This window comes from Protopterus annectens, chromosome 1.part2 (genome assembly GCF_019279795.1).
Source record: "Protopterus annectens isolate FY-2018-M chromosome 1.part2, PAN1.0, whole genome shotgun sequence".
Classification (NCBI taxonomy): domain Eukaryota; kingdom Metazoa; phylum Chordata; order Ceratodontiformes; family Protopteridae; genus Protopterus; species Protopterus annectens.
This window is the reverse complement of record NC_056727.1, coordinates 1,083,062,077-1,083,077,908: the sequence shown is the minus strand read 5'-3', so window position 1 is coordinate 1,083,077,908 and position 15,832 is coordinate 1,083,062,077. Positions and strand designations below refer to the sequence as shown.

Sequence of the window (15,832 nt, the reverse complement as noted above, 5' to 3'; positions counted from 1 at the left end):
AATTTCCTAAGTATGCAAACTTCTTGTTCTACTGATATTTTAGGTGGTATTTAAAATGCGTTCCTGATTCTGGGTCTTTGTACTGTACCCATTATGTTTTGACTTTGTTACTAATTCTTGAATAAGGAAGTTAAGAGCTGTAACTGCGCCTATTACGAAAACAACTGATGATTACTCAATATTGTCATATTACTGTCCACTTTATAAAAAAAATAAAGAAGCACGTTGTTCAGCTGCTTATAATTTTCCTGTATTTGTGTTTCTTTCTGCTACTGTGTTACTTCATCTTGCGTTTTCCTGCTACTTGCTGCTTGTTCTCTAAAGTGTTTAATTACATCTTTTCTGTGGCTTTTATTACTGCTCGTTTATAGCCTGTCTAAATTGTAGGTGTTATTCTAAGCCTCTTAGTATTGGTTTGGGCTTTAAGCTTACCCTTTAACTTTCCTTGCCTTTCTCCCTCAGATTCTGACAAATATGTATGGACAATTTCTCACAATTTCCCCTGTCAGTCTGGTATGGGCATCCTGAGACAGTGTAGCAACTGCTTCATGTACACAGACAACCATCTACTACCACCTAGGAACACAATTTGTGAGAGATACAATTACATTAGGAACCTAGAGTCCATGCTCTCTCCCTCTCAAGCCAGTATGTCTGGCACCAAAAAGGTTGTCAACATAATCACTACTACACTTCAGACACCATCCACACCTACACAACACACACCCATATATGCGGAGGTTCTCAACATAAACATACCTAAGCAAAGGAGATCTCTAGGCAAAAACACAAGTGATCTACACAGCACTCTACACCACATACCACGCATAGACCACACACTTGTGTCTCAAAGCCACTAAGGCTTAACCATAAACCCAACATACTTTTCATAGGAGACTCCATTGTGAGACACACACATGTGCCTCTCACCAAGGTGGATAAGGAGGAAGTCGCAGTTAGCTGTCTGTCAGGGGCCAGAATCCGCCATATCACATACACACTCAAGTCTCAACAACAGGTACTGTCAGAGTCCATGTTGGCATGAATGACTTGGGACATACCTCCCTGGACTATATGAAGAGAGACATGATTGAGCTGGCTGATTATGCATCCCAGGCAGGTATGTCCCTAGACTTAAGCAGCATTCTACCGTCACCCAGAATGATGCCTCAATACAAACAGAAAATGATTTACTTTAACAATTGGCTTAGTTTCTGGTGTTATTCCAGGGAGATCCTGTACCTGACAGCCTGGGAAGATATGATCGACAGACCAAGATGCTTTGCCAGAGATGGCCTGCATCTGTCTCACTTGGGCTTCTGGCAAAGGCTCTTGCCTCCCCCATAGTGCCTTTTTTTAGGAAAAGTGATGAGGCTAAAACTACCAACATGAAATTTTCAACAAAACACAAATTAAAGATCATGCTGCTAAATGCCAGGAGCCAAAACATTAAACTGCACCCATTGCAAGCATTCTTAACCTTGGAAATTGCTGATATCTGTGCAGTCACAGAAACCTGGTTCAACGCGATGGAGAGCACCAAAGCTTTACCTGGTTACTCATCCTATCATACATTCAGACCCCAAACTGTGGCAGTAAAGCCAAAGGATATGGAGTTTCAATATATATTAAAGACATACAGATCTCCAGGCTGGTCAAACAGTATGACGCACAGGAGACACTCCAGGTGCAGTTAACCATTGACAAGACCCCCATTTAAATCCTAGCTAGCTACCAGCCCTCAAATCTGACTCAAGATGCTCAATCCTCCTATCTGGACCTGATTGAATCTATCAAGATTCAACCCTTTACCCTGATACTGGGTGACTTTAACTACCCAAGCATAGATTGGAAGAACTACTCATGCCAGAACAAAAATGCCCTGAGATTCCTTGATTCTGTCAATGCAAACGTGTTGGAACAGGTAGTTGATACCCCCAGAAGAGGTGATAATATCTTGGTCTTGGTATTAACCAACATGAGTAACCACTGCAGCATCCCTATGCTATCATCCTCCCTGGAAAGATCCGACCATAAAGCAGTCACTTTTGAAGTCACCATCTCTCCCAACCTCTCTAGCTAGGGTCAGACATAAAAACTTGTCCAAAGCTGATTACAGTCTCCTGAGGGATGGTACAAACAGCTTCACAGCCCCCTCCCCCTCTGTAGGAATTGGCAACAATATTCAAAATTACACCAAAGCACTATACGAGCATTTATATAGATGCATAGAATCAGGAATACCCGACAGGACTAAATCATCCTTCGCAAGGAAGAGTAAACCTGTGTGGTGGACATCTGCAATAAATAAACTCCGTAACAAAAGGAAAAAAATTGCTGTCCACGACCAAGAAGGAGCAGGTGCCCAATTGGAAGCAATGTCTCCTTAGCCTGAACAAGCAAATAAGAGTACTAGTGAAAGCTTCCAAAGCAAACTTCAAGTCCAGATTGGCCACATCTACTAGAGACAATCATAAGGCCTTCTTCACATATGTCCACAACCTCAAAGGAAGCACCCAGATCTGTTCAGAACTGGTGGTCAAGGACACCATGTATACAAATGCCATAGATAAAGCAAACTTCCTGGCTGACAGATTCAGTGAAAGCTTCACCCCTTTGTCCCGCCATCAGTAAATCAGGACATCCCCAGTACATGCCCCCTTCCCCTTATATGTAGGGAACAGGTCATCACTGCTCCCTCAAAGGCAGAAAATACAGCCTCTATGAGACCCAATAACATCCCAGGCTGCATCCTACTTGAACTCAGGCAGGAACGTGCAGCACCATTAGGCACCCTCTTCAACCAAAGCCTGCATACCGGCTTCATCCCAGCTGAGTAGAGGATAGCCACTGTCATCCCTATGCACAAAAGTGGTGTGTCCACCGATCTGGGAAATTATAGACTTGTCAGCCTAACTAGCCTGATCTGCAAGGCCATGGAATGGATTATCATGGTCCTCATTAGCAAGGACATTGGCAACCTCCAAACACTCGATCCCTCACAGTTTGGCTTAATCAAGGGGAGGTCATGTCTATTAAATTTGGTCGACGTCTTTGAGACAGTCACCAAAGCCACGGATGAGAGGAAGACGGTGCATACCGCCTACCTTGACCTGGACAAAGCCTTCAACACTATTCCCCACTCAGGCATAATAGATAAACTTTCTCAACTAGACATCAGTCTGTATGTTAACAGATGGGTAGCAAACTGGCTCACTGATAGAACCCACCTAGTCAAAATAGGAGAAGCCACCTCAAGCAGTAGATCTGTAACAAGCTGCATACCCCAGGGTTTGGACTTAGGGCCTTTTTTATTTGGGATATACTTTTCTGAGGTGCAGGCAAAAAACTGGGCTTTGGCTGACCAAGTTTGCAGATGACTGCAAGCTGGGTGCTGTTATCAGTTCCCCTAGTGATGTGACATCTCCAAGAGGGTCTCATCCAGACAAATGACTGGTGCCAGAAACATGGCCTCAAGCTGAATACTAAAACATGCATCATCATTGCTTTTGGGGAGAGTGGCATCCCCACCAATTATCGCATTAATAACGTCCCAAGCACGCAGTCAGTCATGAGGGATTTGGGCACCTGGCTTTTAACCACCATATTGCTTCCATTGTACGGAACGCCTTCTACATGGTCTACAACAAAAGGAGGAAGCTACTACAAGATAGAGCAAAATCCTTAAAAGGTAAAACACCCTTGATCACTATAAGTAAAAAACTAAGAGCTCTCATAAAATCATCCAAAGCAAATTTTGAGAGAAAAATAGCTAAAGACTCAAAAGACAATCATAAGGCCTTCTTTAGCTATGTTAGAAACCTGGGAGGAAACTCCCAGATATGCTCAGAACTAGTTCAAAATGATGTGAAGATTACTGATCCTACAGACATTGCCAACATACTGGCTGACAGGTTCAGTGCAAACTTCTCCCCTCCCCAAAGGAGAGATATCTATACCAAGCGATTGCAGCCCCCAAACATCTCCAACACCCAAGTGAGAACTGCTCTCCAAAGCAAAAACACAGCATCCATGGGACCTGATGGTGTCCCCGGCTGTGTGCTCCACGAACTCAACGAGGAATTAAACCCACAGCTAGGACAGCTGTTTAATCATAGTCTTACCTCTGGATACGCACCAGGAGTGGCGCACTGCAACTGTGGTCCCACTTCACAAAGGCGGTGCCTCCACCGACCCTGGAAATTACCGCCCATTAGCTTGACAAGCCTTATCTGCAAAGCCATGGAGAGGATCATAATGGACCTCATAAATAAAGACATAGGGAATTTGCAGACTTTGGATCCATCCCAGTTTGGCTTTGTCAAAGGCAGATCATGCCTTCTAAACTTGGTTGACTTTTTGAAACAGTCACCAAAGCCATTGATGAGGAAAGGCAGTCCATACAGCCTACCTCGATCTGGCGAAGGCCTTCGATACAATACCCCACTCGGGTATCATTGAAAAACTCATCAGCTTAAATGTTAACCCATATATCACAAGATGGGTTGCAAACTGGCTGAGTGACAGAACCCACAGGGTCAGAGTTGCTGGCGCCATGTCAGACTCAAAGCCTGTCACAAGTGGTGTACCACAGGGCTCAGTCCTGGGCCCACTCTTGTTTGGCATCTACTTTTCCAAGTACAAGCAAACACAGGAGGGTTATGGCTGACAAAGTTTGCAGATGACTGCAAACTGGGCGCCATAGTAGAAAACACATCTGACACAGATATCCTTCAGAAGGGTCTCACAGAAAGCGGATAACTGGTGCCAGAGCCATGACCTTAAGTTAAATGCCAAAAAATGCATAGTCATACCCTTCGGGAAAAACAAGGTTACCCCTAGCTACCAAATAGGTGGCAATCCACTGAGCACAGAAGAAGTTATCAGGGACCTGGGGACCCAGGTTGATAGTAGTCTGTCATTCGACACCCATGTAGCTAAAGTAGTTAGGAAGACCTTCTACATTGCCCACCTTATCATGAAGGGATTCTCATCTAGATCAAGGGAGGTCATAGTCTCCCTATACTCATCACTCATCAGACCAATGATTGAGTACAATGCCCCATTCGAATGTATCTGACCCGACACTTGCAGCAGCTGGAGAGGCCACAAAGTTCCTCACCAAAAGGATAAAGGGTCTCGAACATCTGTCCTATGTTGCCCGACTGAAAGAACTCCAGCTCTATTCAGTCGCCAGCTTGCTCAGAGGTGACCTTTGCCTAACATACAAGGCCATGTCAAACCCAGATTTGATGAATATGCTTCACCTCAAAAATCTAGATCCGTCAGAGCCACAAGGGCGGGAGACTTAAACCTCGACACGGCTATTAATAGGACGTGCTGGAGGGATAGATTCATCACCCAAAGACTCCCTATGCTGTGGAATAAAATCCCGGTATATGTGAGGCAGAGCACCTCGCTGGCCTTGTTCAAGAGAAATCTTGACCAATGGATGGGAGATTGCAGATATACCCCAGGGATTACCTCAGTGTCACTGCTCGACAGAGGCACAGCAAAATAATGGGTATAGTTCCCCATACTAAAGGGGTGGCGTAAGCCACAAAACTATGGGCTAGGCTTGTAAATGCCCTCGGGCAGATAGCCTAGTATGAACCTATGAACCTATGAACCTCATAAGTAAGGATATCTCATCCAGGGACAAGGAGGTCATAACATCCCTGTATTCTTCCCTTATAAGGCCCTTTAGTGAGTACAACGCCTTTTTTGGCATGTATCTCGCAAAGCACATGCAGCAACTGTAGAGACCACAGAGGTTCCTCAGCAGGAGGATTCAGGGCCTCAAATATCTACCATACACAGGCTAAAAGCCTTATCCCTCTACTCAGTTTCATACAGACTCTTCAGAGGTGACCTCTGTCTGGCATACAAGATGATCTCGGACCCTGCCTTGATGGGACTGCTGCATATCCTCAAGTCAAGCTCCACTCGAGTAACCCACACGCGCGGCCACAACCTGGTGTGTGACATTAGCAGGACTTGTTAGCGGGACAGATTTGTGTCCCAGAGACTCCCCTGTCTGTGGAATAGACTCCCTCTTCACGTCAACCAGAGTACCTCTTTACCCATTTTTAAGTGCAACCTGGATAACTGGATGGGAAACAGAAAATACACCCCTGGGATTCCACCCGTGTCCCTGCTGGACAGGGGCATCTGGTGATGACTTGTCTAAACATGGGGTAAACTCTTGGCTAGGTTTATAAGGGCCAACAGCCTAATAACTTCCTAGGATTCTGTAATCCTATGAAAACCGTAGTTACGATGCACAGACTCTTTTTAGTTTGCACTGAAAAACAAATTATGCACAGACATGCTACATAAAGATTGTGGCAGCAGCCTAGCAACACTTGGTATTTCTTGTCAAAAGTTGCATTGCTTTTTCAAAAATAATTGAAAATAAAAATATATTTTCTCCTTTTAATATTACTTTTGCTGTAGACAAGAGAATTGCTGTCAAGAAAAACAATGAAGGCAATCTAATGTGGAAAGAGAAAGGTTGTAGAAATATTTCTTTCCAGCACTGCTATGAAACAGGGACAAGTTTTAACAGACTGATACAAATACAGACATAATCAGGTACACTTAAAATGATCTGTGATATTAACTTCAGACATTGACAAATTAAAATAATGTGAATTAATATAAATTTTCTGAAGTAAAAGAAATCTAACTCAAACTGTAGTTATAACTCAAACTGTAGTTATTTATTTAGTGCAACTCACCACTGCTTCACCACACAACACCAGTTTTTGGAAGGATTAAGAGGGAAAGAGCTAAAACTTGGGTGAAAATCAGGGATGTCCATAAAAATCAGGCATAGTTGACAGGTATGCTTTCCAGGACAGTAGAGAATTTCACTTGCAGGCAATGTTAGAGTATCAATGTTAGTTTGGTACCTGCAGCAAAAGAATATTTCTACAGCCTTGTGAAACAAGTTGAATGGCACTTTCTACAGTGCAAACTATTATTTTCTTAAAGCAGGTATCATTCTCCATTGATAATCATTGTTTTAAAACAGTAGTCAGTAATAGTCAATTATAGTAACAGGAACTGCAGTTTAATAATGCCATTCAAGGTAAAACACTGTGCCATCCTCACTTTCTTGATATGCCAGTTATTCCTAACTGACATCTATCTTCCTTCATAGAGCAGAGCCTCCAGTCACTCCATCTGATGTCGATATTGCAGGAGCTCTGTCAGAAGGCCCTACACCTTGAGACCTTTGTTGTTTCATAGCCTGCAGTCACTACATCTGACCTTGATATTGCAGGAGTTCTGTCACAAGGCCCTATACCAACAAGTTTACTGAGACTTTTGTCTTTGTTTCATTTGAGCATGTTTATCATGAAGAACCTTTCTGTGATTGACAAGATCTGTGAAATAGTAGGACCCCTTACTAAGTTGGCCACTGTCCCCTTTTGTTTGACCAGTAGACTATATTGCATATGCCAGGTATTTAGTCACAGGAAATGACAGAAAACTTGTCTGACTTGCATCTCTTTATTAATTGGCTTGTTTTTTTTTTTTTTTTTACTTTGCTGCCGTACCCCCAACTCCCACCTATCTCCCCCTTACTCTAATATTACACTTCCTGCATACACATTTCACTTTTGACGCTTATTCCAAAGCCCTCCCTAAATGACCTTACGACTTCTGTTTCTTGTTTTATGCTTCCATGTCTCTATTTCATTTTTATTTTTGTTAATTTAATTGCCTTGTTCTGGCTATAAAGTGATTGCTCTCTATTATAAAGTGACCTTTAAATTGACCTGAGAGTGGGATTGTCACTATAGTAAATGTATTGCTAACTATTCCCTCAGGTTTGTCTTTTCTTACACTCTGTTACTATCTACCTTCATAGAGCAGGTATATGTCATATGTTATTCCATTTGTATTTGTTCTAAGACTGTGTAAAATAGTGAAAAGACTTTGGTATATTTGTGACAGTTTCATTCAGATCAAATAAGCTTTATGTATGCATGAGTATTTTTTTTTTTGTTTACACTGTTTTGACTTACTGATTAATCCCATGAACCATTCTAAGTGATGGTGTTGTATTGTGACTGTCAGTGCAGTGCCACATTCTGATAATTTGCTCAATACAGCTGTATATTTGCACTGCATTACTGTGGTTCTCTATCAGTATACTTTCTACTACAACTAGCTTGAGCTTGCATGCTTACACTTCCTTACCATCACTCTGCTCTCATATTTCCATGGTATTTTCTTGCTCTGACTTACTGTGGTCCTTCCTCCATCTCTTTTTTGTATAATAAGTACTAACTTTATTTCCTCAATATAATTTTACAGCTTAATATAGCTTCTTTTTTCTTTCTTTCATTTCAGAGTCTGCAGTCACAACACCTGAACTGGATATTACAGGAGCTCTCTCACAAGGCCCTATACCTACAAGTTTACTGAGACTTTTGTCATTGTTTCATGTAAGCATATTTACCATGAAGGACCTTGTTGCGTATTAACTTTAATCAGTTAAATACATGATTGCTCTGTTATTGAGAGGCTCTGTGAAATAGTAGGACCCCTTACTAAGTTGGTCACTGTCCCCTTTTACTTGACCAGTACATTATACTGCTTATGCCTGGTATTTGGTCTCAGGAAATTACAGAAAACCTGTTTTACTTGCTTCTCTTTAATTGCTTTGTTCTTGCTATAAAGTAATTGCTCTCAGTTATAAATTGACCTGGGGGTGGGAAGGCCGCTTGGCTTCACTTGACTCCCCTACTCTCAGTTCCCACCCACCCCCTTACTGTAATATTACACTTCCTGCACACATATTTCACTTTTGACTCTTAATCTCTTATTCCAAAACCCTCCCCAAATGACCTTACTACTTCTATACCTACACTTCTGTTTCTTGGTTTCTATTTCCTTAGCTCTAATTTTTAGCTCCATTCCCAAGTATCTTTCTCACTCCCATACTTGCACTACATCCATTTATAATTACAACCCTCCCTAATTGTATCTGTCTGTTCCACATTGCATCTTTTTCTTTTCCCAAATAAACCCTTATTTTGACAACATCATTATACTCTAGCCTTTAATACTCCTCTATTCCTTACATTCCAGAGAAGATACTAGGATGACCTACCTCTCTTCTTTTATAGAAAATACTCCTCTCCTTACCTGTCCTCTTCCACCTTTTATAATCCACCATCAGTGAATCTCCTACTATCCTGCAACTTCTTGTTTCCTTCCTCATTGCTACTTCCCCTATACCTGACATCTATATAATACAGATTCCTGTACCTAATTATGCTACTCTTCAGCTTATCCTCTATTCTTCTCTTCTTGACTCAAGTACTAACTCCCTTGCCCAACATTTCATAGAATTTATAAACTCAAATGCCCTGGATCAACTGGTCAACACCCCCACCAGAGGTGACAACATATTGGACCTGGTCATCACCATTGGGCGACTGGTGTTCCACACCGGAGGTCAATCCCTCGCTGGTTAGATCTGACCATAAACTAATCACTCTGGACATCCACATTCCGTCCCCACCCTCGGTCAAGGAAACCACTGTGAAAAACTTTTCAAAAGCAAACTTTACGTTACTTAAGACTGAGGTGGAAAGTTTCAAAGCTCCCATGCTAAAGGATAACGCTGTCCAAGCTGCAAAATCCTTTACTAATGCACTCTACGGGCACCTACAAGAATGCATGGATCGTGCTATCCCAAGCAAAACCAAGACTCGCTCCTCCAAGAAAAAGAAACCAGTCTGGTGGACCCCTGCCATAAATAAGCTATACAATAGAAGGAGGAAACTAGTACAGAAAAGAGTAAAATCCCAAGAAGACATCCCTGATCAGTATCCACAAGAAACTACTATCCCTCATAAAATCATCCAAGGCTAGCTTCGAAAGAAAAATTGCCAAGGACTCCAAAGATAACCACAAGGCATTCTTTAGCTATGTCAAAAATCTAAGTGGCAATTCTCAGTTCTGCTCAAGAGTTGGTGCAGAATGGCATAAAATACACTGAACCGACCAGTATCGCCAACATCCTGGCAGACAGGTTCAGTGCAAACGTCACCCCCCCACCCCCAAAAGGGCCCATAACCATACCAGAAGAATGTAGAACCCCTGAAATCACAGACACTCGGGTTAAAACAGCCCTCTTCAAAGCCAAAAACACAGCATCAATGGGATGGGACGGTGACTCAGGCTGCATCCTACACGAGGTCATAGATGAACTAACCCCTCACCTAAACACACTACATACCCATAGAGTGGACAAAGCAATGGTTATTCCTCTCCACAAAGGTGGAGCCACAACAGACCCCGAGAACTATTGCCCTATAAGCCTGACCAGCTTGGTCTGCAATGCTATGGAGCACATCATCATGGAACTCGTTAACAGAGACATTAGGAACTTCCAAACACTGGACCCTACCCAGTTCGTCTTTAAGGGCAGGTCATGCCTCCTAAACCTGGTGGACTTCTTTGAGACAGTTACCAAGGCTATAGACGAGGGAAAGGTTGTCCACATAGCCTACCTAGACCTCGCAAAGGCCTTTGACACCATTCCCCATTCTGGTATTATAGACAAGCTCACCAGCCTGAACATAAACCCCTACGTCACGAGATGGGTTGCCAACTGGCTCACGGACAGAACCCACATGGTAAGAGTTGCGGGAGCTAGGTCCAACTCTAAACCAGTTACAAGTGGCGTTCCCAGGGCTCAGTCCTAGGAGTCCTCCCGTTCGGCATATACTTTTCAGAGGTACAGGCAAGCACAGGAGGACTATGGCTGACCAGTTTCATAGAACTGCAAACGAGGAGCTATAATTGACTCTCTGGCTGACACAGACATCCTCCAAAAGGGTCTCACTGAGACAGATACTTGGTGTCAAAATCATGGCCTCAAGCTAAATGCCAAAAAGTGCATAGTCATCCCCTTTGGAAAAAACAAAGTACCCACAAACTACCACATAGGTGGTAGTCCCCTAAATACAGAAGACATAATAAGGGATCTGGGGACCCAAGTAGATAGTAATCGGTCCTTTGATAATCACATTGCCAAAGTGGTTAGAAAATCCTTCTATGTAGCCCACCTAATCACAAAAGGGTTCGCATCCAGATCAAAAGAGGTCATTGTGCCCCTCTATTCATCACTTATCAGACCCATCATAGAGTACAACGCCCCATTTGGGGTGTACCTTACAAGACACCTGCAACACCTGGAAATACCAGAGAAGTACCTCACCAAGAGGATCACTGGCCTCCAACAGATGCCCTATGCAGCTCGACTAAAGAAACTCCAGCTGTACTCGGTTGCATACCGCCTACTCAGAGGTGATCTCTGCCTGACTTGCAAGGCCATGTCCAACCCAGAATTGATGGACATGCTCCACCTAAAGAAAACTATATCCCTTCGAGCCACACACTCTAGGGACCTAAACCTCACCACAACAATAAATAGGACATGCTGGAGGGATAGATTCCTGTCCCAGAGACTTCCCATGCTTTGGAACAAGATTGCATTCTACATTAGGCAGAGCTCCTCGCTAACACTCTTCAAGAGAAACCTTGACGAGTGTATGGGAAACAGAAAGTTTACCCCGGGGATCACTTCAGTGGCTGTGCTGGACAGAGGCACAGGGAACTAATCTAAGGGGGTGGCGAAAGCCAACACATTCCAACTAGGCTTATAAATGCCTTCAGGCAGATAGCCTAGTACCTACCTATGAACCTATTTGTCATCCTACCTTAACTCAATAATATATTGCAACATCTCTCCAACTCTGTCCCAGACACCGATCCATACTTCATCTTTACACTCTCCTCACATTGCACTAAACCTATTTAATATTGACCCTCATATTTATTCCAAATATAGGCTAATTGCACTTCAATTTAGTCCAAAACAAAATGAAGTGCAATAATCCTCTCCAAAATATAAGTATGCATCATTCCCCAATATACTAAAATCCTTCTAGGAGGAGGTATTCACCTTAATCTTGGCCCTACTTATCACAATGAACACAAAGATAATTCTGTTCCATATACATATGTAACCCAACAGCAGTCAATCCCCAACCCTGGTGATCTAATTTTTGCTGCAATAAATGTTAGAAGTATAAGAAATAAAACTGCTGAACTACATGCCTGGATTACCCAATGTAAGCCTGATGTTCCAGCTGTAACTGAACCTCGGCTTAAACCCAGCTTAAACAATTCCGAAGTTATACCTCCTGGCTATAATATCATCCGTACTGACCATATAAAGAGGAAAGGTGGTAGTATTGGTTTAATATTTCCCAATACCTACCACACTTCCCCTTACAGCAAACCAACACCAAAATTCAGTTCACCAGAGCTTCTTTCTGCTTTCCACAAAACAAACCATTATAAATAAATATGCATTACTGTCCTTCATATCTCTCCCTGCAACGATACAGCTGTACTGAAAGATATCCTACATTGGATATCCTTAACATTTCCACAAGAAAAAAATATTACTAGGTGATGTGAATGTCAATTGGTTGGACATAAACTCTAACTCTCCTACATCCAGCATGAACTTGTATGGTTTCACACAACTAATCAGTAACTCCACACATTATAGCAAGACATCAAATTCTCTATTAGACTGGATCCTAGTATCAGACCCTAGCAAATACTGCACCACAGGTACAATGTCAGACTCTGTCTGTGATCATCTTTCAATCTGTATGACTAGACATCTCACACAGTCAAATAAACAGCATATTTATAAAACAACATGTAACCTTTCCAAGTTTAACACATAAATATTCATTACTACACTGTCATCTTTTAACTAGAACTTCCTAAAAATCCTCCCCTTAGACAATACTGTAATCAAATTTGGTACAACTTTTCTAAGTATCTTAAATAGCCTTGCACCTCCTACAAGGAAGAGACTGAAAACAAATAATGTGATTTGGATATCCAAAAATAATAAAATGTTAATGCAGGATAGAGAAAAATCATGGAAAGAATGGCAAAAATGTAAAAAAACCTCAATATCTTGAAAACGTCAGAATGCTTCGCAATTGTACTAAAAAGCAAATAATTGAAGACAATAACATAATAACTTTCAAAATAACACTAAACACAACCCTAAAAAATTCTGGACATCCATTATGTCCTGGACTAAAATTCAACCCAAACCCGTCTCCCAATAACTCACCACTTGAAACTGCAAAACAGTTCAACTTTTATTTTATAGGTATTATAGCATCTCTAACCACGGATTCCTCAACATCTAATCCCATCCCTGCCCAGCAGCCACATATCACTGCATCCACTTTTACCTTCAAACCTGTGCCCACATCATGTATAAAAGTACCCTTAAACAAACTTAAAAATTTCTCTTCATCAGCCGATGACCTTCACATAAGTATCTAAAAACAGACAATAATCTTGCTTATCCTGTCTCAATCCTTAAATAGGTTAGTCCAGGAATCCCACATGCCCTTTCTCTTGGAAAAGCCACACATTATCCCTCTGCACAAAGGAAGAAAGTCAGCAGACATTAATAACTTTAGACCTATAGCAATCTCATCTCCCCTCACCAAAATACTTGAAAAATATATTAAAAAAAATTTTGAAGACTGTATCCTGCAGGAAGAACTCTTATACCTTACACAACATGACTTCCATCCTTCCCATAGTACTAGAACTGCCCTTTTAACTATATGGATACTGTCAATAAAGCTAGAAATAATGGCAATGTAGTCTCTTCCTTATATTAGACTTGTTTGAAGGCTTCAACACAGTTGGTCACAGCAAACCTCTACTTCAGATGTCCTCAGTAGGTCTCTCTCAGCCCCCCTTCTGTCGTTCAAATACTACCTGTCCTGTAGGTATCAGCCAGTAAAATGGCAGCCTATGCTCTCTCCTTACCTTCCACTTACCACCGGTATACCACAAGGCTCTATTCTTGGTCTCCTCCTCTTTAACATTTTCACCAACACTCTCCATACTTCCACACAACAGGCCACCCTAATATGATACAGAGATGATTCCAGTCTCATTTGCATATCTGACAACAGGGTACACCTAAAAAAAATTACTTGGTAAACTTTAGCAGCCACTGAAACATGGCTTTGTAACTCACAACTCATGCTCGGCCCAAAAAAGACCAAACTACTACTTTTTTCCCTAAATACCTCTCTCATGAAAAAAATACTCTGTAATACAACCACTGAAGTCACTTCTCATAGCAAGCTATTAGGGCTGATAGTGGATGATAGTCTTACATTTTTTCGACCTGCATATACAAAATTGCATAAGAAATACTCATCAAAAACTAGGCATGCTTTACAGAGCCAAAAACTTTCTCACTGACGAAACTAAAACTACACTCGCAACTACGCATCTCCTCCCCACTCTTCTTTATGGTGCTCCCATCCTTACTAACCTCCAGGCTTCACAAAAATTGAAACTTGAACAATGCTATAACAAAGTTGCTAAATTTGCAGCACATACCCCTTTCAGAACCCACACTGTATAGCACTGAAAAGCCTAAATTGGTTAGAACTGCCACATTGACTAACATTTACACAACTTCTTACCACCTATAAAATTATCTAGCATCCATCTGCCTGTCCAGTACTAAAAAACATTCTCTACAACTATGTTCTCAGTTGCTCATTACGATCCAGTGACCAAAAACTCCTGTCTGTCTACAAACCTAGCAAATTTGCTAAGCATTGTCTATACTCATACAAGATTGTTAAGGCCTGGAACTCCTTACCTGTATCCATCAGGTCTATACCCACCCTCCCATCTTTCAAAACCACTCCGAAAGACTTCCTTGCTAAAATCTGGTTCTGTTGTTGCTCAAAAACCAGGATAACCTATATCCCAAATTGTGAGCAAGAACCATTTCATTCCTTATAACTCCTTAGTCTTCCCTTCACTTACTTCCTTACTGCTAACTTAATTCTCTTCTCTGACTTTCTCTGTAAATATACCATAAGTCTGTTTTTCCCTTACTTCATATTGCAATTCTGTACCATAAGTCTGTTTTTCCCTTACTTCATATTGCAATTCGTTTTTGTATTAGACTAACTTACCTTTAATTTCTGTACAAACCGTCTAAAATTTTCTAAGTATGAAATGATTGTCATATAACTTGTATCTATTCTTAATCAATGTTTTTATATTATGTCAACATTTGTTATGATTATTTAAACTGCAGATCTTTTTGTTTTATTTTTGAAGATTGTGAAATTATTGTTCTTAATGTCTTTTGTAATAATCTGGAGTTTTTCTTCATAGGCCTTCACTGAAAATGGGTTTCTACCCAGTCAGACCTACCTGGTAATCAAATGTCAATAAATATATAAATAAACATCCCAGCCTGTGCAAATATTGAAGAAGGTGCCATACTGAGAGCCAGCCTATAAGGTGGTATGTCGTATTTTGATACTTTGGTTGTATTTGTGTGTATATAGGTATGAGGCAGGCTTGCAGTGAGTTGCACTGTATAGGTCTGATAGCAGCATTGCAGTTGTCATTATTTATGAATGTATTATTTATTTATTTGATGACTGACACCTGAGGTGTAAAGTTGATAAAGAAGCTGTAATTCGTGGCAGTTGTATCTGTAGGGTGGAAGCCGTGGGTTACTGTATATGTGCTTGGCAGCAACACTGTGAAATATATTATTGTGGCCATTGTTAATGTATGCATTCATTAAATTGATCAGCTAAATTACATCTGGGTTGTACACAGTCATTAAAATGGCTGTATCTGCTTGGCACATGTGTGTGCATGTGCAGTGTGGATGTATAGTGTGTACCAGGTGCATCTGACATCAACA

General features: G+C 41.4%; 1 long non-coding RNA gene across 1 annotated transcript in view; it reads left to right on the top strand.

Moving 5' to 3' along the window:
• The window catches only part of LOC122792241, a 42,151-nt gene that overhangs the window by 436 nt on the left and 25,883 nt on the right, over positions 1–15,832 (top strand). The window contains exons 2-3 of the long non-coding RNA XR_006363296.1: positions 8,365–8,459; positions 15,289–15,420. This is a non-coding gene — a long non-coding RNA (uncharacterized LOC122792241). The remainder of the gene's footprint in view (positions 1–8,364; positions 8,460–15,288; positions 15,421–15,832) is intronic.